Below are 26,655 nucleotides of genomic sequence, written 5' to 3'. Positions count from 1 at the left end.
TTTATATGTATCTAAATGTATTTTGATATCAGTCTAATATCATCCATTACGCAGTGTAAGGCAGGCCATAGATGGTGCAAATTTCTTTCCTGCAACCACAGGTTTAAAGATTCACCCATCAACACAGACAATGCTGACAGGGAAATTCCTCCTGCTGAGCAATTGTCTGCACCTGGTGGGGAAAACACTGATTATTGCTAGCTGCTATAGCAGCCACTAGCGATACTCGCAATTGAATCCGGCAGGCTGGTTGTACCCAAGGTGATCGATCGACCAGCTTTGTGCATTCAGTCTGCCCACACACATGTCGAATCTCAGCCAGTTGCTGAACCGGCCGACATTCAAACTTCTATGGCCAGCCTTCCTTAGACAGGGACAGAGAGCGCAGCAAAAGGAGTTCTGATACAAGCATACCACCAGGGTGCATGCCAAAAGAGGAAAGAGTGAAGTGAAAAGAGTTAATGACATGAGATTATGCCAAGTAAATAGATACTAAATGTGTCAGGCCTCAAAACTGCAAGCGCCTACAAAACAGCAAAAAAATGAAGGTACCTAACATTTGTGGCGATACCTAAGGTGTGGCACAATCGCCGTTTACAAACAGATATGCACTTGTCACACATGTTTTTGTTATTCGATTTAAGGTTATTGCTAAGGGGGGGGGTACTCTTTGCTTCTGGAGGAAAAGAGGTTTCATTCATGCATATGGAAATGCTTCTTCACAGTAATGCCGCGTACACGCAAGCGGAATTTCCGACAGAAAGAGTCCGATGGGAGCTTTTCATCCTATATTCCGACCATGTGTATGCCCCATCGGAATTTTTCCGTTGAAAATTCAGATGGACTTGGATAGAGAACATGTTCTATATTTTTCCGACGGAACAAATTACTATCGGAAAAAACGCTCGTCTTTATGCTGTTCCGATGCACCAAAAATGACGCATGCTCTGAAGCAAGTACGAGACGGAAGCTATTGGCTACTGGCTATTGAACTTCCGTTTTCTAGTCCCGTCGTACGTGTTGTACGTCACTGCTTTCTGGACGGTCGTAATTTAGTGTGACCGTGTGTATGCAAGACAGCTTGAGTGGAATTCCGTCGGAACTTCGTCGGAAAAACCTTCAGAGTTTATTCCGATGGCAAAACCAGTCGTGTGTGTACAGGGCATTAGAGCTGTGAAAATTTAAACTAGACTTCCTTAGGAACTTGTTTTATATAGCTCAGTAAATTGTAGAAGAGAAGCTGACTATATGTGCATATTAGCATTTATAAGCACTAATACCAAAAATACTGTAGTTGATCCAAGGATTATACGATTGCCTTAGTGGAATAGGAAGGAGGTTTTATTTCCATTGTTGAAGCAAACTGGGTCATGCTTCATAGGGGTTTTGCTATTCCTCTGAATGAATGAAATGTGGGTATAGGTGTGCTTATGGAGGTTTTCTGTTATTGGTTGAACTTGATGGACTTGTGTCTTTTTTTTTCAGCTTGACTTTCTATGTTAACAATGTGGAATACCTTTCTATAAAAAAAGTTTTCCAAAGATACCTATGGTATACTTCCTCAAAAACTTTAGCTAGGTCTAGTGTCTGAATTTTTAGTAAGGGTTAAAGCTAAGTAAATTCTAAGTGTATGTTTCTCTGACTTTTGCCATGGCATCATCGAACAACTAACATCATGACCTTGTCTGTTACGTAGGTTAATTACGCTTAATATCTACTGGCAAAAAGCATTTAATGACATGTCCCTTTCGTAATGACTCTTTTCCTAAACCTTTATACTTGAACCTATCCATATTCTTCCTCTTAAAAGCTTGACACGTATAATTTGTGCAAGCGTAAAGTGAAGCGACATTACAGTTCAGGGTAGAGTAAAGAGGAACATGCCATCTCAGTGCTATTCCTGTCTGAATTGATTTTATTATTTTCTGTTACGTGTGGCTGAGCAACTGGAAGAGGAAAATAATGTGCATTATTCTACGCAGAAACTTTAGCCTCAAAATTCACATGCATAACAGACTGGTAATTGTCCCATACTGTCAGTAGTTCAGCCTGAACTCATCAAGCACTTTATCAGAAATAACAATCCTCTAACATTTAATCACAGAGTATAAGTATTGTAAAAACATTTGATTTTGCCCAACTTCACACAAAACAAATATACATGCAGCTTCACAAAGTGAATAGCTCTACAATTTTTTTCATAAATACACCCCTTGTGTTTCGAAGTAACACAAGGAGAAAAAAAATTGGATTCTCTATTGAAACTGTTTGCAAGGTCCATACTTAAATTTAGTTTGCTTTCATACAAACTCACTTTCTTGAAGTTTGCAGTTTTTTAGTTCATATACAGTACATATTCAGTTTGTTTTTACATTGACAATTTAGTTTTTGTAGACCTCTTTTGGGATATTGCACTAAACCTGTATCTATTTAAGTAGGAAAACCTGAACCTCTGCTATGTGAAAGAGTGGGTTTTATAATAACGTTGTCAGTACCTCCACCCAGGACAGGGCCTCTGTGAACAGAAGGAAGTCCCTACAGTCAGCAGCTTCCTATGGGGGCACTGAAGCTGAGTCACAGCTCCATGCATCCATTCAGACATGGAGCCCCGACCGGGCCCTGTCTCCTCTCTCCCCTGATTGGCTGACTGACTTTGATTGGCAGCCACGGGAGCAAGTGGCACCGCTGCTGTGTCCCAGCCAATCAGGAGCAGTGTCCCGGATGGCTTAGACATTCGCGGACAATGCTGGAGAGAGATGGGGCTCAGGTAAATAATTAGGGGGTGCTGGGGTGGCTGCTACACACAAACCGTTTTTTTATCTGAATGCATAGAATGCATTAGGATAAAAAAAACCTTCTGCCTTTACAACTCCTTTAAATTAATTGGGATCAGAGGAACTACTGTAACCAGCATATGACATTAAAGTGGATGTAAACCCAATGTCATCCTTTCTAAACCACTGCCATAGGGGTTATCTATAAGGATATACATGCCCCCTGCATGTATCTTAACCTGTCAAATGTCTCCCCTCTGTCTGTTATGAGAGCCGAAAAACTGCAGATTCTGTGGGTGGGTCTGTTGTCTGGAGCTCGGTGGGTGGATTCGTGATGTCAGTAGACTCCCCACCCACCTCTACACTCCCCTTGTCAATATGCATTTTCTCCTGTGTATTTCTTACACTGAACTTCTGCTATGATCTCTAACATCCAGTGAAAAGACAGGAAAGTAACCACATGACTTCAGCATGCCAAATCATGCTGAGGTGTGGAACAGCCAATCCTTGCAGAGCTGTTGAAGAAAGGAGTGGGAGGGAATTAAAAAATAATGCATGTCTTAGGCTAGTGCACGAGATATGTAAATCACCTGTCACTCACAGCAAGGGGGAGGATTTGACAAAGTTTTTCTCAGTTTGTCAAGTTTTATCTCACTGAACAATAAAAGAGGATTACTCAGAGATGGATTAACTCTTTGTGGCAAGACTGGGCTCAAATGATAGGAAATATTATACTCTACAGTATGATAAAAAAAAAAATTCGGGTTTACATCCACTTTAACTATACATTTATACAGTGGGGACGGAAAGTATTCAGACCCCCTTAAATGTTTCACTCTTTGTTATATTGCAGCCATTTGCTAAAATCGTGTAAGTTCATTTTCTTTCCTCATTAATGTACACACAGTACCCCATATTGACAGAAAAACACATAATTGTTGATTTATTAAAAAAGAAAAACTGAAATAGCACATGGTCCTAAGTATTCAGACCCTTTGCTGTGACACTCATATATTTAACTCAGGTGCTGCCCATTTCTTCTGATCATCCTTGAAATGGTTCTACACCTTCATTTGAGTCCAGCTGTGTTTCATTATAGTGATTGGACTTGATTAGGAAAGTCACACACCTGTCTATATAGGACCTTACAGCTCACAGTGCATGTCAGAGCAAATGGGAATCATGAGGTCAAAGGAACTGCCTGAAGAGCTCAGAGACAGAATTGTGGCAAGGCACAGATCTGGCCAAGGTTACAAAAAACTTTCTGCTGCACTAAGAGCACAGTGGCCTCCATAATCCTTAAATGGAAGACGTTTGGGATGACCAGAACCCTTCCTAGAGCTTACCATCCGGCAAAACTGAGCTATCGGGGGAGAAGAGCCTTGGTGAGAGAGGTAAAGAAGAACCCAAAGATCACTGTGGCTGAGCTCCAGGGATGCAGTCGGGAGATGGGAGAAAGTTGTAGAAAGTCAACCATCACTGCAGCCCTTCACCAGTCGGGGCTTTATGGCAGAGTGGCCCGACAGAAGCCTCTCCTCAGTGCAAGACACATGATAGCCTGCATGGCGTTTGCTAAAAAAACACCTGAAGGACTCCAAGATGGTGAGAAATAAGATTCTCTGGTCTGATGAGACCAAGATAGAACTTTTTGGCCTTAATTCTAAGCGGTATGTGTGGAGAAAACCAGGCACTGCTCATCACCTGTCCGATACAGTCCCAACAGTGAAGCATGGTGGTGGCAGCATCATGCTGTGGGGGTGTTTTTCAGCTGCAGGGACAGGACGACTGGTTGCAATCGAGGGAAAGAAGAATGTGGCCAAGTACAGGGATATCCGAAAACCTTCTCCAGAGTGCTCAGGACTTCAGACTGGGCTGAAGGTTTACCTTCCAACAAGACAATGACCCTAAGCACACAGCTAAAATAATGAAGGAGTGGCTTCACAACTCCGTGACTGTTCTTGAATGGCCCAGCCAGAGCCCTGACTTAAACCCAATTGAGCATCTCTGGAGAGACCTAAAAATGGCTGTCCATCAACGTTTACCATCCAACCTGACAGAACTGGAGAGGATCTGCAAGGAGGAATGGCAGAGGATCCCCAAATCCAGGTGTGAAAAACTTGTTGCATCTTTCCCCTAAAGACTCATGGCTGTATTAGATCAAAAGGGTGCTTCCACTGAATACTGAGCAAAGGGTCTGAATACTTAGGACCATGTGATATTTCAGTTTTTCTTTTTTTAAAAATCTGCAAAAATGTCAACAATTCTGTGTTTTTCTGTCAATATGTGGTGCTGTGTGTACATTAATGAGGAAAAAAAATGAACTTAAATGATTTTAGAAAATGGCTGCAATATAACAAAGAATGAAAAATTGAAGGGGGTCTGAATACTTTCCATCCCCACTGTAGATTCACACAAGTATAGAAATCATACAAGTGTAATATAAGAAAAGATAATATAGTAGTGTATATAATAGTATATAATAGTACATATATCCAATGTACAAACCAGTATTATCAGATAAGGTCCCGATAGGAGTCCAGGTGGAAATGTGGGACGGGTAAATATAGTTATTAATAGAGATGCCTCCAGATGACCAGATGAATGGTGCCGCAAGTCCAGTTGCAGGGGCCCCTGAGGCTTATAGCAATGCAGGCTTCGTCTTGGTGTTGGAGACATGAAGACAAGATCAGCAGCAATGGGGAGATCCTCCAACTGTTGTCCAACCTGCCTGGAATGCAGTTTTTTACATTGCAGAAGCCATGGTGTGGCACTGGAACTCAGCCTCAGCCTATTTATTTTAGACCCTCCCTAGTAGTTTCTAATCTGACATTTACCTGGACCTTTAACTACCAAAAGTGGCCATCAGGTGCCTAATCTATGCTGTTTTTTTGAGCCCTAATCTAAAAGTAGTTATAGAATCCCAGACAAAAAGGGAGAGGGTTAACTAAAATAACAGGATCTGCATATGGCTAAAATAGGAGTTGCATATAATCCCTATTGCAATAAACAGGTTTACCTACTAATATACTAGAAGATGACCACTACATACATTACAAAGCACAGACCTAGCTATCTGGCACTGTGTATGTGAGATAATAATAATAGGACAGAGATACTCTGTCTGTCACAAGCATTTAGATACACATTCAGCTGCTACAGTTAAACTATTAGAACATATGAATACTTGCATACTTTCAAACCTTCTGACTTTGGTTAAGCAGCATGGACAGGACATGTGGCTGAGACTTCCTCTCTCTCTCTCTCTCTGTCTCTCCACTTCTTCTTTCTGGGGTTTCTAATCCAGCCTCTCAGAGACAGGAAGTGCTAATCCGTACTTATACATAACACTGTGATATTAGCAGCTAACAGTAGAGGGCAGCAGATCCCTACATTTTATTACATATATTATCTTTACAGGTGTGAAATTATATCTCAGGCACAGGTCAGATTCATGCTCTGCTTCTTAAAAATTCTGCTCTGAGATTTCTGCAGGGTGTTAAACCTATCAAGCTTCCTCCAGGTATGGATGTTTTCACATAGTTACATTGGTCCCGCTTGGATAACATTTGGAGCTTACAATCTAAAAGGGAAGGGGATGTGAGTAGATATGGTGATTGCTGGGTGGGTGCGTGGATAGGTGGTTGGATGTATTTGGGTGAACTGTGTGGGTCGGTATGTTGATTTCTTTGGTTTAAAGCTACAGTATCTATACAATAGCCGTGGGGACACTTGTACAGTAGTTTTGATGGGCATACCCACAAACCAAAAAGAGTAATAACTCCAATAAGGGACACATTGGCAATAAACGTTATATTTATTTGAATTTCTGGAGTTTCTGCATTGAAAAGTAAAAATGTGTTTCTTAGAATTGTTGATTATTACTTGAAAGCATTCTCTGCTGGGTCAAAAAACATGTTGGAATTGGAAGGTGTTCTTCATGTCAAAAGAAACTTTCAGAGGTTATCATAGGTGGACAACTAAACTGAACTTTTTCATTCACAGAGTGCAATCAAAAGTAAACAGAATGCACAGGTACACAACTGGCGCTTTCTTTGCACAATTTTGGATTTTGTCTGCATTTTGCATTCACATTATAGCGAGTAGCCCATTCATAATATGTAAATTCATAAGGCCATACATAGAAGCAAACATGAAAATAGAGAAAGAAAAAAATGTTACAAAAATAATTGTATTATTTGAATATTTTTTCCTCGAAGGCAGCTGTAAGCAAAACACAAAGGTCTAGAAATTTCATTAACCATCATGAACAATGCGCTGTTCTCCAAGGTGCTATTATAAATTCACTGATCACAGAGCAAGCTACTGCTGCTGTTTATTGTTCCCGTTGTAAGTGGAAAATGCATTTAATGCTTGAAAATGGTCAGATGAAGATAGTACATAGATATAATGCTTTGTGACTATATAGCACAAGCTGCAATGTATTGTAATGAAAGCACAAGCCAAACATCTATGGTGGGTATCACTGGTAGGTAATAATGTTGTGCAGAGTCACTTCTTGTTATTTTAATAAATTAATAATTGAATTAATAAGATTGTATAGAAATAGACTCTGCTTTGGTATGTGATAACACACCAAGAAAAGATAATTACAGCAATAGATCTTTAGCATACAGTATTCTACTTTAAACTACCTGCGATGACTTGCTAGATAAAGAAAATGCTGAGTGGAGAATGTAGCTGTAGATACCATTTGGTATATATAAGGCTCAGATTCAAACATTACAATCTGCAAAGCAAATGCTCCCATTATCCTGATAAATTATTTACCTTAAAACAAAAGAGAGGTTCCCCCAAGGTGGGGTTTTTAGGCAGCACAATGATAAAGGGAGTCGGATTCAATATCAAAAATATAACAAATTTATTGAGGTGTACCATAAAAGTTAAAACAATGAGCTCCAGTAGGGGGTACTTGAGATAAAATGACATGTTATATGAGCTGAACATATAATGGCAGACACATATTCACAACAACACTGGGTAGCATGAATATTTTGACCTGACGCGTTTCAACCCCTGTACTTGGGGTCTTCTTCAGAGGAATAGTCTGCTGAAAAATATACATAGATGAAATTGATACATGTAAGTAAATTACATTGATATAGTAGTAGTTACATTCACCATATAGAGTATGAATACAATAATAATAATTACCCAATAATGTATGTTCAGCAGAGAGAGAAGCAAGGCCTCCCATATGGAGATCCCTTAGAGAGACTGTCCTCCCGTCCTCCCCGGAGGAAGAGCACCGGGCACCCCTACCGCCAACGCGGTTCAGACCAGGGTAGTGAGAACAGCGACGTGGCTTGCGAGAGGTCACACTCTTGGGCACCACCCACCAGACTAGCAGTCAACCAGGGAGCACAGAGAGTTACACCTGTGATAGTAATCAAAGAATTCCTCATGATAAATTCAGTCATTTACACAGTATTGGTCATGTGTCCAAAAGGGGACGTCGGAGAACAACTGTCTCCAGCGCTTACCCAGGGCACAGACAAAAAAAAAAAAAAAAAAAAAAAAGTGTGCAAATTATATACATATATATATGGTATTCTTCATAGGCAGTATAAAGTATAGGCAGCCCCTCAGTATGTGCTCAATGTGACAGTGATCCAAGTGAGAATGTGAAGAAGCTAAGGTAAATTGGAAAGGTGAAAAATAGGTAATGAATAGTGGAGACTGAGTGTGGGGATGTGATAAAATAAGAGTGATTACACCGAAAGTGCTAGGAGTGAAACAGGTATGGAGGGGGAAAGAAGGGAAGTGGGAAAGATGGGAAGGGGGGGAGGGAGAGAAAGGAGGGGGAGGGGGGGGGGAAGGGGGGGGGGAAGAGAGAAGATTGCACAAAAGTGATTGATTAAGGTTGGATTAATTACCTCAAGGGGTACTAAAAGACATGTGTTTTAGCACTATGTTGCCCCATACATACAAGACTGTTGCCTGTCAGCCAACCCGGGATTGGTCATAAGCTATAGCGGGCTCGGTGGATTGGTATCCCACCAGTCTAAAAGTAAGTAAACACAAAAGTATAAGTTGTAGAGAACAGATGGTGGCCAAGCCATTATACAGCAGGGCCACTATAAATAAATGGGGGTCAATGCGGAGTCAAGTAGTATTTGCACGGACCCCCATTATATAGGGCAAAAAAGTAGTGCCTAAACAAAGAAAAAACACAGAATAATGGAAGTAGTACTTACTTAGTGAAAAGTGAAAAGTACCTGCTGTTCACCAGAGAGGAAGGGAGACTGAGGGTATGCTGCAGATATCGCTTTTATACTGCCTAATGGGGGTATGTACTTACTTATGATCAATCCAGGTGTGTGTGCTAACCCTGGTCGCTCTACGGTGGGCGGCATGGCCGCCATTAAGGCAGTCGAGCGTGGCTTCCCCGGCGTTCCGGAAGAGCTAGGCTCCGACTCAGCGTCACTCTCGCCGAAATCTCGCGATGCCAGTGACGTCACGCAGCACGCGCGGGGCCCCGCACGTGCGCAGCAGCGAAAGACATCCGAGAGTGTTCCGGAATGCCGCCGGCAAGGAGGAAGTGATCCCCAATGTAACGCCCGGTGGCCATCCGGGCATCCAATGGGGAGAACATGGGGGGGAGGAGCCACCTGGAACAGGCCGGCTCGTTCCCCCCCCACCTTGCCGGGAAGCCAGATCGCGAATCACCCCTGATCCTGAGGTGAGGGCGGAGAAAACAAGACAGGACTCCCTCAATCAGGAGGGGAGGGGGGGCAGTCCCAAGGGGAAAAATATACAAAAGAAGATTAAAAAATTGTACATAACATATATCTGTTGGTTCATAACAATGCCATTCCTACTATACATTGGCATATATATATCTATATATAAAGAGCATCAGTACAGAAAGAAAACTTCAAATGCATGTGTTGGTATCTATATAGCATCCCGATAAAAGAATGATGAGTAACAGTGGATAAAATGAATATATATATTAATAATACATACTAGTATAATAAAATATCCGATTATTAAGAAAAATAACCAGGGAATGAAGAGCATAGGAAAGAAGGAAGGGGAACAGAACTTTTTATCACGGATTTTGTGAACTGTGTATAATTTCATTGGAAATTAGCTATTGTGTTTTTCCGGAAACAAAACCCTTTAAAAAAGGGGCAAATGAGATAGCCTCATTGAGTCCTGGGAACGAGGTGGAATTTAGCTTAAAGATCCACCTCTGCTCATATTGCAACAAAATTTTGTTCCAATCGCCGCCTCGCATGGGTATGTGAACTCGATCGAGTGCGGCGAAGGATACTTTGGGCATTACAGAGTTGTGGATTTCCATTACATGACGCCCAAGGGGTAAATATGGATTGCTAATTTGCATATGGTAGATATGTTTTGATATCCGCTGATGGAATTCTTGCTTGGTCTTACCCACATAATGCGCTCCACACTCACAGGACATAAGATATACGACCCCTCTTGTTTGGCAGTTCGTAAAATGCCTGGGTTTAAAAATTGACCCATTTGCAATTTGCAAATTCATTTGGGTGGTTAAACACCCCTTTTTTCCCCCTTCTGACACATGAGAGTGGAAACATGAGCTCCAGTTTATAGGATTGATTATTTTATATGCTGTTGGTATCTGTATAATAGTGTTAAGAACCATTGGATAATTATTGTTAAGTATGATTAAATTCCAGGGTACCGAATGGGTTAACCTAATGTCAGGCTATGAGACAGATTTTGAACAAGGAGATCGAGCCAAAACTCAGATCTCATCTCTTTTCCATAAATTAAATAGAACACTTGAGAAAAAATCGGCAATATTTTGGCACATTAAAACCCTAAATAGATACAAAGAAGATAAGATCAGTCCTCTAGGCCTACGGATTCAAATATTCCCGAATTTGGATCAGATTAGTACTGAATATAAAAGCGAATGGGAGGCTAATCTGAATGCCTGTTCCCAAGAGATGATGACTATCCTCACTAAGGAATATAACAAACAAATGATATTGCTGGATGTAGAAATTGGCAATATAGAAACCTCCTTGAGACCATTTATGCAACACGCCCTATACTCGGAACTACAGGCCAAACTTCGGAATGACCTGTCGTCCTATAATAGGAACGTCTTGCAGAAAAAGGAGTCCAAATTCTGGAGGGATCACGCCGCCTTCTCCGAAGGACGAGCATATAAATGGAGTAACAACTCCCAATCCAACTATCAGAAAAATAAGCAATACACACCATACCAACAACCTAAACATCCGAAGAGCGCACCAAGGCCCAAAAAAGATCCTGACTCTAGCCAGAATTTAAAAACACCCAAAGAGCGGGGTAAATTTAAAAGAAGCCGTAACAATAAGGGCTCTCCAGAACAAGACAGAAAGAAGCGGACTATAGAGACCGCTCCGGAGACTGTTTTGGAAGTCCATACCAATGAGGTGAGGCCCACAGGATCCAAATCTGATACATTAAATCTAGCCACAAATGAAACTACAATTCCACCCAACTCAGTAGGAAATAAAATGCCTGTAAATTCACCATCAGGATGTCAAAAACTTGGATCACAGACCCCTTTAAACCAAACATGGGGATCCTCTCCGTCCCAATCAAACAAGGGAGTGGGGAATCTGGATGCGTATGTTACGCGGATTCAACAGAATCCTTTAGTGTGATCAACTTATCATCACACCCTTTGTCCCCAGCTGAAACTAATGTACTGTCACGCGGGCTTACCTTTTGTCCACAAGGGAACTTCGATCTATTCGAAGTTGTAACTGACTTACAATTATTTGCACGCCGGCTACTCTTGAAGAGCCTCCATGCAAAAATTGACATTGACACGGATGTGACCCAAGGGGACACCTTCAGTATAAAGGAGTTAAAAGCTTTACGCGATTTGACCCTTTTGTTCCAAGAGAACAACACCATAGACCTTATAGACCAAATTGATCTGGAAACCCTTCTTGAAGGTGTGAATGAACCCACTCTGAATCCGTTAACAAATTTTAAAAAACCGTCTGGAAAATTTCCGTCACTCAGTCTGAATCCCAGTATAGAGATTTTTGTAAAACAAACACTTAGGGATATTGCCAAACTCTCACACAAAAACAAAAAAACACTACCTCAAAATCTAACAACTGAGGAATCGATGGCTATCGACTCTCTGTGCAACAATGTTGAGATCACAATAAAACCTTCTGATAAAGGAGGCAACGTGGTCCTGATGGACAATCAGGACTACGTACGCATGTGTCTAGATATTCTAGACAATGGTGAATGGTACAAAACCATCCCAACTAAAACCATACAAAAATCCTACACCCAATTTTATGACTTAATTCAGTCTGCTCTTGACAAAGGAGTCATCACCAGAGACCAATACGAATTTATCCGAGTCAAATATCCACGTATGGCCACGTTTTATAGTTTGCCCAAAATTCATAAAAGCCAAACAAAACCCCCTGGACGACCAATTGTCTCCGGCAATGGGGGGATTTCAGAAAATCTCAGCAAAGTGATTGATTCGCTCTTGCAACCCCTTGTCATCTGTATGCCCTCGTTTGTAAAGGACACAATGCACTTACTTCAACTTATCCAGGGAATATCACTTCCACCTAATTCCATCCTTGTGGCTATTGACGTCGAGGCCCTGTATAGCTCGATACCCCATAACAAGGGGATAGAGACTATACGGGCACTCTTGTCAAGACATCTGAGATACGATGGGGCAGTAAACGAGTTCATTATCAATGGACTCGAGTACATCCTCAATCATAATTTTTTCGTCTTTGACAACTCCCACTACCTCCAGGTGCAGGGCGTGGCCATGGGCACTTGTTGTGCCCCGGCCTACACCAATCTGTACCTGGGGGAGTGGGAGAAAGTGCTTGATGATGGGGAGGACATTGCCAGGTATAGGAGCCACATATATATGTGGCGACGATACATTGATGATGTCCTTCTCATCTGGGATGGCCCGGAAGAGCTATTACTAAAGTTCTTTGATCAAATCAACGCAAACGAATTTAATTTAAAATTTACTATGTCCTACGATCGCGACCAGATCACATTCTTGGATGTACAGCTGAGACGTACCTCGGAGGATACAATCTCTAGCACACTCTTTTGAAAAAGCACCGCAGGAAATACCATCCTTCACGCGGATAGCTTTCATCCTACACGCCTAAAAAATTTGATCCCTTATGGACAGTATCTACGTGTTCGTAGGAATTGTTCCAACGAGGTATCTTTCAAACAAGAAGCACAAAAACTACAAACGAGGCTTTTAGCGCGAGGCTATAGCCGCTCATGCCTACGTAAGGCATATAACAGAGTGGTCACACAGCCGAGGCATACATTGTTGTTCAAAGAGAGAGTGAAACGTGACCAGGACACGGCTACCACCAGGGTGATTTTACGCTTCTCGAAACAGCACAATGAGATAAGTAACATCATCCGCAAGCACTGGTCTATACTTTTAGATGACCCGAAAGTCAGTAGGTTTATTTCAAATACCCCCTCCATTACTTACAGATGAGCTACATCACTGAGGGACAAACTGGTTCAGAGTGAGTTCAGAAACGCACAAAAAAGACGGAAACACTGTTCTGTTCTGGGATCCTTTCCCTGTGGGCATTGCTCGTATTGCCAATACATTAGACGTGAAAAGGTTTTTCATCTTCCAAATGGGTCAATTTTTAAACCCAGGCATTTTACGAACTGCCAAACAAGAGGGGTGGTATATCTTATGTCCTGTGAGTGTGGAGCGCATTATGTGGGTAAGACCAAGCAAGAATTCCATCAGCGGATATCAAAACATATCTACCATATGCAAATTAGCAATCCATATTTACCCCTTGGGCGTCATGTAATGGAAATCCACAACTCTGTAATGCCCAAAGTATCCTTCGCCGCACTCGATCGAGTTCACATACCCATGCGAGGCGGCGATTGGAACAAAATTTTGTTGCAATATGAGCAGAGGTGGATCTTTAAGCTAAATTCCACCTCGTTCCCAGGACTCAATGAGGCTATCTCATTTGCCCCTTTTTTAAAGGGTTTTGTTTCCGGAAAAACACAATACTGTAGCTAATTTCCAATGAAATTATACACAGTTCACAAAATCCGTGATAAAAAGTTCTGTTCCCCTTCCTTCTTTCCTATGCTCTTCATTCCCTGGTTATTTTTCTTAATAATCGGATATTTTATTATACTAGTATGTATTATTAATATATATATTCATTTTATCCACTGTTACTCATCATTCTTTTATCGGGATGCTATATAGATGCCAACATATGCATTTGAAGTTTTCTTTCTGTACTGATGCTCACATGACTGGGCTATTAATATTCCTGGCTATGCACTCTTTCGGAGAGACAGGGTAAAAAGGAAAGGTGGCGGGGTCTGTCTCTATGTGAGAAGTGATCTCAAAGCAAGTGTGAAAGAGGACCTGATTGATGGAGAGTGTGATGAGTCTGAAGCATTATGGGTGGAACTGCATATAGATGGGCGTAGTTCAAAGTTAATCATTGGAGTTTGTTATAGACCACCCAATGTTAACGAGGAGGTGGAGACTCAGCTCCTTGCACAGATGGAAAGGGCTGCAAGGGCTGGGACAGTGATAATAATGGGAGATTTTAACTACCCAGAAATTGACTGGAGTAATGGCACTGCTGGGACAGTTAAAGGGCAAAAATTTATAAACCTAGTACAGGACAATTTTATGGTCCAGTTTATTGAGGCCCCAACTAGGAATGAAGCTCTGTTGGACCTGGTAATCTCAAACCATGCAGAGCTTATTACTAATGTGCAGATAAAGGAACACCTGGGTAGCAGTGACCATAACATGATTTCATTTGATGTTAGCTGTAAACAAGAAATACATAAGGGAAAGATAAAAACACTTAACTTCAAGAGAGCAAATTTTCCAAGGATGAGGGCTGCTCTCGAGGACTTAGACTGGGAGGGAATATTGGCAGCGATAAACACAGAACAGAAATGGGAATTCTTCAAAAAGACTGGGACCTCACTGCAAAGTATATTCCCATGGGCAATAAGTTTAAAAGGCTAAAAAGAAAACCTATGTGGCTCACGGTCAAAGTTAGAAAAGCTATAAACAATAAGAAAAGAGCTTTTAAAAAATATAAAAATGAAGGAACACTAGTGTCATTTAAATGCTACAAAGAATTTAACAGAATATGTAAAAAGGAAATCAAGGGTGCAAAAATTCAAAACGAACGACAGATCGCAAAAAATAGTAGGACAAACCCCAAAAAATTCTTCAAATATATTAATAGTAAAAAGGTCAGGTCTGAGCATGTAGGCCCTTTACAAAATAATCTAGAGTGGGTGACTGGGGACAAGGAGAAGGCTAATTTATTAAATACTTTCTTCAGCTCTGTGTATACAAAAGAGCATGGGGAAGTTCATGTGCATAATGGGGGTGGTATTGACACAGCCCCCAATGATCCACAATGGCTCAAAAGGGATATGGTCCAGAAATATTTAGACAGAATAAAGGTGGATAAAGCACCTGGACCTGATGGCATCCACCCACGGATCCTAAAAGAATTGAGCTCTGTAATTTCAAAGCCATTGTATCTAATTTTTAGGGACTCATTAATGACGGGAATAGTACCGCTGGATTGGCGCAGGGCGAACGTGGTGCCTATATTTAAAAAGGGATCAAAGTCTTTACCAAGTAACTATAGACCTGTTAGTTTAACTTCTATAGTCGGGAAGATACTGGAGCGTTTAATAAAAGACCACATAGACGAGTTCTTGCTGGAAAAAAACATTTTAAGCAACAGACAGCATGGGTTCATGAAAGACAGAAGTTGTCAGACAAACCTGATTTCTTTTTATGAAGAGGTAAGTAAAACCTTGGACAGAGGGGTGGCTGTGGACGTGGTTTATTTGGATTTTGCAAAAGCGTTTGATACAGTTCCGCACACACGGCTCATGTGTAAGTTAAAGTCTACAGGCTTGGAAATATCAGTTTGTAAATGGATAGAAAACTGGCTAAAAGACAGAATTCAGAGAGTAGTGGTTAATGATTCTTACTCTGACTGGTCTAAGGTTATCAGTGGTGTACCCCAAGGTTCAGTGCTGGGACCCTTACTCTTTAATATCTTTATAAATGATATTGGGTCTGGGATCAAAAGTAACATTTCTGTCTTTGCAGATGACACCAAGCTATGCAGTGGAATAACGTCCTTACAGGATGTCTCCAATTTACAAGCCAACCTCAATGCACTGTCTAATTGGGCGACTATGTGGCAGATGAGGTTTAATGTTGAGAAATGTAAAGTTATGCACTTGGGGGCTAAGAATATGCATGCATCATACATGCTAGGGGGAGTACAACTGGGGGAATCTGTAGTGGAGAAGGATCTGGGGGTTTTGGTAGATCATAAGCTCAATAATAGCATGCAATGCCAAGCTGCGGTTTCCAAAGCGAGCAAAGTTCTTTCTTGTATTAAGAGAGGTATGGACTCCAGAGAGAGAGATATCATTTTGCCCCTGTTCAAATCATTAGTAAGACCTCATCTGGAATATGCAGTTCAGTTTTGGACACCAGTTCTCAAAAAGGATATCGGGGAACTGGAGAAAGTGCAGAGAAGGGCAACCAAACTGATAAGAGGCATGGGGGAACTCAGCTATGAGGAAAGATTAGAGGAACTGAATTTGTTCACTCTTGAGAAGAGGAGAATAAGGGGGGATATGATCAACATGTTTAAATATATAAGGGGTCCATATAGTGAACTTGGTGTTGAGTTATTCACTTTACGGTCAACACAGAGGACAAGGGGGCACTCTTTACGACTGGAGGAAAAGAGATTTCATCTTCAAATACGGAAAGGTTTCTTCACAGTAAGAGCTGTGAAAATGTGGAATAGACTCCCTCCAGAGGTGGTTCTGGCCAGCTCAGTAGATTGCTTTAAGAAAGGCCTGGATACTTTCCTAAATGTACATAATATAACTGGGTACTGACATTTATAGGTAAAGTTGATCCAGGGAAAATCCGATTGCCTCTCTGGGATCAGGAAGGAATTTTTTCCCCTGCTGTAGCAAATTGGGGCATGCTCTGCTGGGGTTTTTTGCCTTCCTCTGGATCAACTGTGGGTATAGTATTGGGTATATTGGATTGTACGTTTTTTTTTTTTTTTTTTATGGTTGGACTGGATGGACTTGTGTCTTTTTTCAACCTGACTAACTATGTAACTATATGTAACTATGTAACTATATATATAGATATATATGCCAATGTATAGTAGGAATGGCATTGTTATGAACCAACAGATATATGTTATGTACAATTTTTTAATCTTCTTTTGTATATTTTTCCCCTTGGGACTGCCCCCCCTCCCCTCCTGATTGAGGGAGTCCTGTGGTGTTTTCTCCGCCCTCACCTCAGGATCAGGGGTGATTCGCGATCTGGCTTCCCGGCAAGGTGGGGGGGGGAACGAGCCGGCCTGTTCCAGGTGGCTCCTCCCCCCCATGTTCTCCCCATTGGATGCCCGGATGGCCACCGGGCGTTACATTGGGGATCACTTCCTCCTTGCCGGCGGCATTCCGGAACACTCTCGGATGTCTTTCGCCGCTGCGCACGCGCGGGGCCCCGCGCGTGCTGCGTGACGTCACTGGCATCGCGAGATTTCGGCGAGAGTGACGCTGAGTTGGAGCCTAGCTCTTCCGGAACGCCGGGGAAGCCACGCTCGACTGCCTTAATGGCGGCCATGCCGCCCACCGTAGAGCGACCAGGGTTAGCACACACACCTGGATTGATCACAAGTAAGTACATACCCCCATTAGGCAGTATAAAAGCAATATCTGCAGCATACCCTCAGTCTCCCTTCCTCTCTGGTGAACAGCAGGTACTTTTCACTTTTCACTAAGTAAGCACTACTTCCATTATTCTGTGTTTTTTCTTTGTTTAGGCACTACTTTTTTGCCCTATATAATGGGGGTCCGTGCAAATACTACTTGACTCCGCATTGACCCCCATTTATTTATAGTGGCCCTGCTGTATAATGGCTTGGCCACCATCTGTTCTCTACAACTTATACTTTTGTGTTTACTTACTTTTAGACTGGTGGACTCAGTGTGGGATACCAATCCACCGAGCCCGCTATAGCTTATGACCAATCCCGGGTTGGCTGACAGGCAACAGTCTTGTATGTATGGGGCAACATAGTGCTAAAACACATGTCTTTTAGTACCCCTTGAGGTATTTAATCCAACCTTAATCAATCACTTTTGTGCAATCTTCTCTCTTCTCCCCCCCCCCTTTCCCCCCCTCCCCCTCCTTTCTCTCCCTCCCCCCCTTCCCATCTTTCCCACTTCCCTTCTTTCCCCCTCCATACCTGTTTCACTCCTAGCACTTTCGGTGTAATCACTCTTATTTTATCACATCCCCACACTCAGTCTCCACTATTCATTACCTATTTTTCACCTTTCCAATTTACCTTAGCTTCTTCACATTCTCACTTGGATCACTGTCACATTGAGCACATACTGAGGGGCTGCCTATACTTTATACTGCCTATGAAGAATACCATATATATATGTATATAATTTGCACACTTTTTTTTTTTTTTTTGTCTGTGCCCTGGGTAAGCGCTGGAGACAGTTGTTCTCCGACGTCCCCTTTTGGAAACATGACCAATACTGTGTAAATGACTGAATTTATCATGAGGAATTCTTTGATTACTATCACAGGTGTAACTCTCTGTGCTCCCTGGTTGACTGCTAGTCTGGTGGGTGGTGCCCAAGAGTGTGACCTCTCGCAAGCCACGTCGCTGTTCTCACTACCCTGGTCTGAACCGCGTTGGCGGTAGGGGTGCCCAGTGCTCTTCCTCCGGGGAGGACGGGAGGACAGTCTCTATAAGGGATCTCCATATGGGAGGCCTTGCTCCTCTCTCTGCTGAACATACATTATTGGGTAATTATTATTATTGTATTCATACTCTATATGGTGAATGTAACTACTACTATATCAATGTAATTTACTTACATGTATCAATTTCATCTATGTATATTTTTCAGCAGACTATTCCTCTGAAGAAGACCCCAAGTACAGGGGTTGAAACGCGTCAGGTCAAAATATTCATGCTACCCAGTGTTGTTGTGAATATGTGTCTGCCATTATATGTTCAGCTCATATAACATGTAATTTTATCTCAAGTACCCCCTACTGGAGCTCATTGTTTTAACTTTTATGGTACACCTCAATAAATTTGTTATATTTTTGATATTGAATCCGACTCCCTTTATCATTGTGCTGCCTAAAAACCCCACCTTGGGGGAACCTCTCTTTTGTTTTCAGTCTCCAAGGGGTGAGCAGCAAATCCCTGTTTTCCTCTCTAGTGTCTCTCCATTTTGCAAATTCATTTGGGTGGTTAAACACCCCTTTTTTCCCCCTTCTGACACATGAGAGTGGAAACATGAGCTCCAGTTTATAGGATTGATTATTTTATATGCTGTTGGTATCTGTATAATAGTGTTAAGAACCATTGGATAATTATTGTTAAGTATGATTAAATTCCAGGGTACCGAATGGGTTAACCTAATGTCAGGCTATGAGACAGATTTTGAACAAGGAGATCGAGCCAAAACTCAGATCTCATCTCTTTTCCATAAATTAAATAGAACACTTGAGAAAAAATCGGCAATATTTTGGCACATTAAAACCCTAAATAGATACAAAGAAGATAAGATCAGTCCTCTAGGCCTACGGATTCAAATATTCCCGAATTTGGATCAGATTAGTACTGAATGTAAAAGCGAATGGGAGGCTAATCTGAATGCCTGTTCCCAAGAGATGATGACTATCCTCACTAAGGAATATAACAAACAAATGATATTGCTGGATGTAGAAATTGGCAATATAGAAACCTCCTTGAGACCATTTATGCAACACGCCCTATACTCGGAACTACAGGCCAAACTTCGGAATGACCTGTCGTCCTATAATAGGAACGTCTTGCAGAAAAAGGAGTCCAAATTCTGGAGGGACGAGCATATAAATGGAGTAACAACTCCCAATCCAACTATCAGAAAAATAAGCAATACACACCATACCAACAACCTAAACATCCGAAGAGCGCACCAAGGCCCAAAAAAGATCCTGACTCTAGCCAGAATTTAAAAACACCCAAAGAGCGGGGTAAATTTAAAAGAAGCCGTAACAATAAGGGCTCTCCAGAACAAGACAGAAAGAAGCGGACTATAGAGACCGCTCCGGAGACTGTTTTGGAAGTCCATACCAATGAGGTGAGGCCCACAGGATCCAAATCTGATACATTAAATCTAGCCACAAATGAAACTACAATTCCACCCAACTCAGTAGGAAATAAAATGCCTGTAAATTCACCATCAGGATGTCAAAAACTTGGATCACAGACCCCTTTAAACCAAACATGGGGATCCTCTCCGTTCCAATCAAACAGGGGAGTGGGGAATCTGGATGCGTATGTTATGCGGATTCAACAGAATCCTTTAGTGTGATCAACTTATCATCACACCCTTTGTCCCCAGCTGAAACTAATGTACTGTCACGCGGGCTTACCTTTTGTCCACAAGGGAACTTCGATCTATTCGAAGTTGTAACTGACTTACAATTATTTGCACGCCGGCTACTCTTGAAGAGCCTCCATGCAAAAATTGACATTGACACGGATGTGACCCAAGGGGACACCTTCAGTATAAAGGAGTTAAAAGCTTTACGCGATTTGACCCTTTTGTTCCAAGAGAACAACACCATAGACCTTATAGACCAAATTGATCTGGAAACCCTTCTTGAAGGTGTGAATGAACCCACTCTGAATCCGTTAACAAATTTTAAAAAACCGTCTGGAAAATTTCCGTCACTCAGTCTGAATCCCAGTATAGAGATTTTTGTAAAACAAACACTTAGGGATATTGCCAAACTCTCACACAAAAACAAAAAAACACTACCTCAAAATCTAACAACTGAGGAATCGATGGCTATCGACTCTCTGTGCAACAATGTTGAGATCACAATAAAACCTTCTGATAAAGGAGGAAACGTGGTCCTGATGGACAATCAGGACTACGTACGCATGTGTCTAGATATTCTAGACAATGGTGAATGGTACAAAACCATCCCAACTAAAACCATACAAAAATCCTACACCCAATTTTATGACTTAATTCAGTCTGCTCTTGACAAAGGAGTCATCACCAGAGACCAATACAAATTTATCCGAGTCAAATATCCACGTATGGCCACGTTTTATAGTTTGCCCAAAATTCATAAAAGCCAAACAAAACCCCCTGGACGACCAATTGTCTCCGGCAATGGAGGGATTTCAGAAAATCTCAGCAAAGTGATTGATTTGCTCTTGCAACCCCTTGTCATCTGTATGCCCTCGTTTGTAAAGGACACAATGCACTTACTTCAACTTATCCAGGGAATATCACTTCCACCTAATTCCATCCTTGTGGCTATTGACGTCGAGGCCCTGTATAGCTCGATACCCCATAACAAGGGGATCGAGACTATACGGGCACTCTTGTCAAGACATCTGAGATATGATGGGGCAGTAAACGAGTTCATTATCAATGGAGTCGAGTACATCCTCAATCATAATTTTTTCGTCTTTGACAACTCCCACTACCTCCAGGTGCAGGCCGTGGCCATGGGCCCTTGTTGTGCCCCGGCCTACGCCAATCTGTACCTGGGGGAGTGGGAGAAAGTGCTTGATGATGGGGAGGACATTGCCAGGTATAGGAGCCACATATATATGTGGCGACGATACATTGATGATGTCCTTCTCATCTGGGATGGCCCGGAAGAGCTATTACTAAAGTTCTTTGATCAAATCAACGCAAACGAATTTAATTTAAAATTTACTATGTCCTACGATCGCGACCAGATCACATTCTTGGATGTACAGCTGAGACGTACCTCTGAGGATACAATCTCTAGCACACTCTTTCGAAAAAGCACCGCAGGAAATACCATCCTTCACGCGGATAGCTTTCATCCTACACGCCTAAAAAATTCGATCCCTTATGGACAGTATCTACGTGTTCGTAGGAATTGTTCCGACGAGGTATCTTTCAAACAAGAAGCACAAAAACTACAAACGAGGCTTTTAGCGCGAGGCTATAGCCGCTCATGCCTACGTAAGGCATATAACAGAGTGGTCACACAGCCGAGGCATACATTGTTGTTCAAAGAGAGAGTGAAACGTGACCAGGACACGGCTACCACCAGGGTGATTTTACGCTTCTCGAAACAGCACAATGAGATAAGTAACATCATCCGCAAGCACTGGCCTATACTTTTAGATGACCCGAAAGTCAGTAGGTTTATTTCAAATACCCCCTCCATTACTTACAGACGAGCTACATCACTGAGGGACAAACTGGTTCAGAGTGAGTTCAGAAACGCACAAAAAAGACGGAAACACTGTTCTGTTCTGGGATCCTTTCCCTGTGGGCATTGCTCGTATTGCCAATACATTAGACGTGAAAAGGTTTTTCATCTTCCAAATGGGTCAATTTTTAAACCCAGGCATTTTACGAACTGCCAAACAAGAGGGGTGGTATATCTTATGTCCTGTGAGTGTGGAGCGCATTATGTGGGTAAGACCAAGCAAGAATTCCATCAGCGGATATCAAAACATATCTACCATATGCAAATTAGCAATCCATATTTACCCCTTGGGCGTCATGTAATGGAAATCCACAACTCTGTAATGCCCAAAGTATCCTTCGCCGCACTCGATCGAGTTCACATACCCATGCGAGGCGGCGATTGGAACAAAATTTTGTTGCAATATGAGCAGAGGTGGATCTTTAAGCTAAATTCCACCTCGTTCCCAGGACTCAATGAGGCTATCTCATTTGCCCCTTTTTTAAAGGGTTTTGTTTCCGGAAAAACACAATACTGTAGCTAATTTCCAATGAAATTATACACAGTTCACAAAATCCGTGATAAAAAGTTCTGTTCCCCTTCCTTCTTTCCTATGCTCTTCATTCCCTGGTTATTTTTCTTAATAATCGGATATTTTATTATACTAGTATGTATTATTAATATATATATTCATTTTATCCACTGTTACTCATCATTCTTTTATCGGGATGCTATATAGATGCCAACATATGCATTTGAAGTTTTCTTTCTGTACTGATGCTCTTTATATATAGATATATATGCCAATGTATAGTAGGAATGGCATTGTTATGAACCAACAGATATATGTTATGTACAATTTTTTAATCTTCTTTTGTATATTTTTCCCCTTGGGACTGCCCCCCCTCCCCTCCTGATTGAGGGAGTCCTGTGGTGTTTTCTCCGCCCTCACCTCAGGATCAGGGGTGATTCGCGATCTGGCTTCCCGGCAAGGTGGGGGGGGAACGAGCCGGCCTGTTCCAGGTGGCTCCTCCCCCCCATGTTCTCCCCATTGGATGCCCGGATGGCCACCGGGCGTTACATTGGGGATCACTTCCTCCTTGCCGGCGGCATTCCGGAACACTCTCGGATGTCTTTCGCCGCTGCGCACGCGTGGGGCCCCGCGCGTGCTGCGTGACGTCACTGGCATCGCGAGATTTCGGCGAGAGTGACGCTGAGTCGGAGCCTAGCTCTTCCGGAACGCCGGGGAAGCCACACTCGACTGCCTTAATGGCGGCCATGCCGCCCACCGTAGAGCGACCAGGGTTAGCACACACACCTGGATTGATCACAAGTAAGTACATACCCCCATTAGGCAGTATAAAAGCGATATCTGCAGCATACCCTCAGTCTCCCTTCCTCTCTGGTGAACAGCAGGTACTTTTCACTTTTCACTAAGTAAGCACTACTTCCATTATTCTGTGTTTTTTCTTTGTTTAGGCACTACTTTTTTGCCCTATATAATGGGGGTCCGTGCAAATACTACTTGACTCCGCATTGACCCCCATTTATTTATAGTGGCCCTGCTGTATAATGGCTTGGCCACCATCTGTTCTCTACAACTTATACTTTTGTGTTTACTTACTTTTAGACTGGTGGACTCAGTGTGGGATACCAATCCACCGAGCCCGCTATAGCTTATGACCAATCCCGGGTTGGCTGACAGGCAACAGTCTTGTATGTATGGGGCAACATAGTGCTAAAACACATGTCTTTTAGTACCCCTTGAGGTAATTAATCCAACCTTAATCAATCACTTTTGTGCAATCTTCTCTCTTCTCCCCCCCCCTTTCCCCCCCCCTCCCCCTCCTTTCTCTCCCTCCCCCCCTTCCCATCTTTCCCACTTTCCTTCTTTCCCCCTCCATACCTGTTTCACTCCTAGCACTTTCGGTGTAATCACTCTTATTTTATCACATCCCCACACTCAGTCTCCACTATTCATTACCTATTTTTCACCTTTCCAATTTACCTTAGCTTCTTCACATTCTCACTTGGATCACTGTCACATTGAGCACATACTGAGGGGCTGCCTATACTTTATACTGCCTATGAAGAATACCATATATATATGTATATAATTTGCACACTTTTTTTTTTTGTCTGTGCCCTGGGTAAGCGCTGGAGACAGTTGTTCTCCGACGTCCCCTTTTGGACACATGACCAATACTGTGTAAATGACTGAATTTATCATGAGGAATTCTTTGATTACTATCACAGGTGTAACTCTCTGTGCTCCCTGGTTGACTGCTAGTCTGGTGGGTGGTGCCCAAGAGTGTGACCTCTCGCAAGCCACGTCGCTGTTCTCACTACCCTGGTCTGAACCGCGTTGGCGGTAGGGGTGCCCGGTGCTCTTCCTCCGGGGAGGACGGGAGGACAGTCTCTCTAAGGGATCTCCATATGGGAGGCCTTGCTCCTCTCTCTGCTGAACATACATTATTGGGTAATTATTATTATTGTATTCATACTCTATATGGTGAATGTAACTACTACTATATCAATGTAATTTACTTACATGTATCAATTTCATCTATGTATATTTTTCAGCAGACTATTCCTCTGAAGAAGACCCCAAGTACAGGGGTTGAAACGCGTCAGGTCAAAATATTCATGCTACCCAGTGTTGTTGTGAATATGTGTCTGCCATTATATGTTCAGCTCATATAACATGTCATTTTATCTCAAGTACCCCCTACTGGAGCTCATTGTTTTAACTTTTATGGTACACCTCAATAAATTTGTTATATTTTTGATATTGAATCCGACTCCCTTTATCATTGTGCTGCCTAAAAACCCCACCTTGGGGGAACCTCTCTTTTGTTTTCAGTCTCCAAGGGGTGAGCAGCAAATCCCTGTTTTCCTCTCTAGTGTCTCTCCATTTTGCAAATTATTTACCTTGGTCTGGCCAAATGACCCTGACATTTCTTCTAAGTCCAGAACAACGTGGTTTATACTTCCACGACCAGACAACCACCAACAGCACATCTCTAAGACACGTGAGCAGAGGTGAATTAGTACTGCTTACAAAATAAATTCAAGGGCTTAAAGAAGATTGTTTTTGGTACTTACAGTATCTATATAAACACATATGCGGTACATCTCTGCAATACATGCACATTTGCCCATGTTTTACCCCTTTAAAGATGCTTCAAGTACAGAAAAATACCATTGGTGTTTATTTTAAACTCATCCCTTTTACCACATCATTGGTGATCAGTAGCCATTAACATTTCCCAAAACAATCCCGCAATTTCTGGGGGACAGTGAGATTTTAAACCCACCCATCCCCTCTACCATCATTTGAAGTTATTGACATTTTAACCCCCCCTTTCCACCTTCTCCCCAAAGCAATCTGACAACATTGGTAGTCAGTACTCCTTAAACCCCCATTCTCCACCACCTTAAAGTGATATTAAAGGTTCTGATTGTTTTTACATTAAAATAATAAACATGTCATACTTACTTGCTGTGTGCAGTGGTTTTGCACAGAGCAGCCCCAATCCTCCTCTTCTCCACTGGCGCACCTGGTCCCTCTCTGCTCCTGAGTGCCCCAGAGCAAGCAGCTTGCTATCGGGACACCCTGACAGGCTAAATTCCGAGCCGCTGCTCTTCTCATTGGCTCACTGGCTGTGACTGACAGCAACGGGAGCCAATGTGGAGCAAGAGTCCGAGGCTCTTGTGCACAGTGCTGGAGGATGATCAGGCTTAGGTAAGTATTAGGGTGGCTGCAGCACAGAGAAGGTTTTGTACCTTCATGCATAGAATGCATAAAGGTAAAAAAACTTGAACCTTTAGAACAGTGGTTCTCAACTCCAGTCCTCAGGACCCACCAACAGGCCAGGTTTGCAAGATAGCTGAAATACATCACAGGTGATATCACTTGCTGCTCAGTGATTGCAGTATTCTAGTCTGCAACTCCCCAAGGTAATACTTAAAATCTGGCCTGTTGGTGGGTCCCGAGGACTGGAGTTGAGAACCACTGCTTTAGAACCACTTTAAATCACTCCTTCCTCCATTGTAGCCTGGAGAATTACTTGAATAGAATTATTAATTAAATCCTCCTCCTTCCTCTTCCTTCATTGTGAATTGCTCTCTAATGTAGTACTGTTTCCATTTATGATCTCTGTGATTGGCCATCACAGTAATCACTTGACAGAGAGCCACTCCAATCATGTGATCAGCTGTGATTGGACACAGCTGATTGCATGGTAAAGCGCCAACATCATTGGCTCTTTACCCTGTTCGGTGATGCACTGCGTCCAAGGAACACAGGTCACCACCGATTGCCACGCTGTATGCCAAGAATCAGAGGACGCCATATGTCCCACCTGGCCGCCATTGTACAATAGTTCAGTCCACACCAGATGAGCCTTTTCAGGGATTTTTCTGCCCACTTTTTATTTAAAACAGAAAGAAAAAGTTCACAACAATCAGCTTCCCTTGCAGGGGTTTCCACCATCA

Source organism: Aquarana catesbeiana, linkage group LG01, assembly GCF_042186555.1.
Source record: "Aquarana catesbeiana isolate 2022-GZ linkage group LG01, ASM4218655v1, whole genome shotgun sequence".
Lineage (NCBI taxonomy): Eukaryota > Metazoa > Chordata > Amphibia > Anura > Ranidae > Aquarana > Aquarana catesbeiana.
The sequence above is the reverse complement of the archived record's forward strand: the minus strand, read 5'-3'. Positions refer to the sequence as shown.